This window comes from Quercus suber, unplaced genomic scaffold, assembly GCF_002906115.3.
Source record: "Quercus suber isolate HL8 unplaced genomic scaffold, Cork oak 2.0 scaffold_131, whole genome shotgun sequence".
NCBI classification, from domain to species: Eukaryota; Viridiplantae; Streptophyta; class Magnoliopsida; order Fagales; family Fagaceae; genus Quercus; species Quercus suber.
Genome location: NW_027069594.1, coordinates 602,305 through 604,127, shown reverse-complemented (window position 1 = coordinate 604,127; position 1,823 = coordinate 602,305). Strand labels below are relative to the sequence as shown.

General features: G+C 40.2%; 1 protein-coding gene across 2 annotated transcripts in view; it reads left to right on the top strand.

The window, feature by feature from the left end:
* LOC112007110 (uncharacterized) overlaps positions 1–1,573 on the top strand; it is a 6,263-nt gene extending 4,690 nt beyond the window's left edge. The window contains exon 8 of one of the 2 annotated variants that reach the window (XM_065776262.1): positions 1,221–1,573. The gene's annotated coding sequence lies outside the window, so the exon portion shown is untranslated. Of the gene's footprint in view, positions 1–1,148 lie in introns of both variants that reach the window. The other variant, XM_065776263.1, reaches the window with a different exon arrangement.
* Positions 1,574–1,823: the final 250 nt, after the last annotated feature.

Genomic DNA, 1,823 nt, shown 5'->3' with positions numbered 1-1,823 from the left:
GCTCTGAAGTTTGGGGAAGAGTGGGGGGTGTGGTCTTCACCAGTTGGGTAGGGTGTCCAGGGTGTGGCTTATGGAGAAGTATCCGGAAAGGTTGGGAGGTGTTTAGAAAATTCATTCAGTTGAGGTAGGGTGGGGGATAGAGTGAAATTTTGGACAGATCAGTGGTGTGGGGAATCACCACTCTATATATCCTTCCCGGCTGTGTATGGGATTGCTTATTATAGAGAGGCATTTGTGGCCTCTTCTCTTTGAAGGTTAGGGTCCGCGGATAGGAGAAGCTGGAATGTTCGATTACTCAGGGACCCAAATGATTGGGAGTCAGGTGAGGTGGAGGCTTTCTTTCGAACCTTGGGCTCTAATTTACCTAAATCAGAGCACGGAGACCGTATGAGGTGGAAGTTGTCGAAGAAGGGGGATTTTGACATCCGTTCTTTTTATGATAAGCTTCGGAGTCCCTCGCCTATTATCTTTCCTTGGAAAGGTATTTGGAAGGTTAAGGCCCCTCCGCGCGTCTCTTTCTTTGTTTGGACTGCAGTTTGGGAAAAGATCCGTACAGGGGAAATATGCGGGGTAGAGGCTTTGATTCTGTTGACTGGTGCATTATGTGTCGTTGTAGCGGAGAGACGGTGAATCATTTGCTACTCCATTGTGTCAAAGCTCATCAGCTGTGGAGCTTGGTTTTCAGATCTTTTGGGATCTCTTGGGTTATGCCAAGATCAGTTGCAGATACGCTTTTTGGTTGGTGGAATTGGTTGGGAAAGCACTCCTCTAGCATTTGGAATTTAGCTCCTCTATGTCTAATGTGGTGTATCTGGAGGGAGCGAAACTGGCGAACCTTTGAAGACAAGGATAAAACCGATGACCAGTTGCTAGCTTTCTTCAGTGGCTCTCTTTTTGATTGGTCTAGGGCGTGGGGACTCACCTCTAGTGACTCTCTCCCTTTGTTCCTCAGTTCTCTTCTTTGTTCTTAGTTTTTGTTGGTTGTTGTTTGTTTTGTTGCTTTTCTGTTTGTTTCCTCCCCTGTATCCTTTGCCTGCCTTATGTTGTTTTCATGAGGTAGTTTCTTGAATATACATCTTTATTACTTATAAAAAAAAAATAATTGTTTTATTTTGTGCTTTTGTTAATTTGTTATGTTGGCATACCAGCTGTTAATCCAAATTGGGAAACATGAGAAAACCAAAGTCCGAAGTTGACATAGTTCTTGATCTGCAATGCAGGCAAGCTACAAAGTTATACATATTATCGTATCGTGCCTTTTAAACTGAGAACCAACTCATTTTGGTATTTACTGTCTGAGCTGCCATTTTAAAGAGTGATATTTTAGATACTACAGAGCTAAATTACAATTGAATTCTATTTGTTTCCATATGTATGTTGGTGGGCAAGGTGTGCAATTGTTGGTCATTTCATTTAGTTTGTAATTTATCATATGACAGGCAGAAAAGTTTATGTTTTCCATGTATACATCTTGATTATCCCACTCCAGTCTCTCTATGTTCTGTTGTTATAAGTTCTAACTAATTCTTTGTATCATGTATACTTGTTATAAACCCCTGTAGATTGTCTTCAACTTTTCATGTCTGATTTTGATGTTCTGTATTTTGTTGCATTCAATTCTACCAATCGAAAGGAATGTTGCAGCAATTATTTTTCTAGCTCGTGTTCAGTTAGTTTTCTAAAGATATAATAAGCTTGCCTTCATTACTAAAGATATTTTACAATCTCATCTCTCGTATTGTGAAGTGATAATTAAAGTATCATCTTTGTTTAGCATCCAAATAAATCAGAAAGGTACGTGAATGTTGAAGCACCTAGCCTCT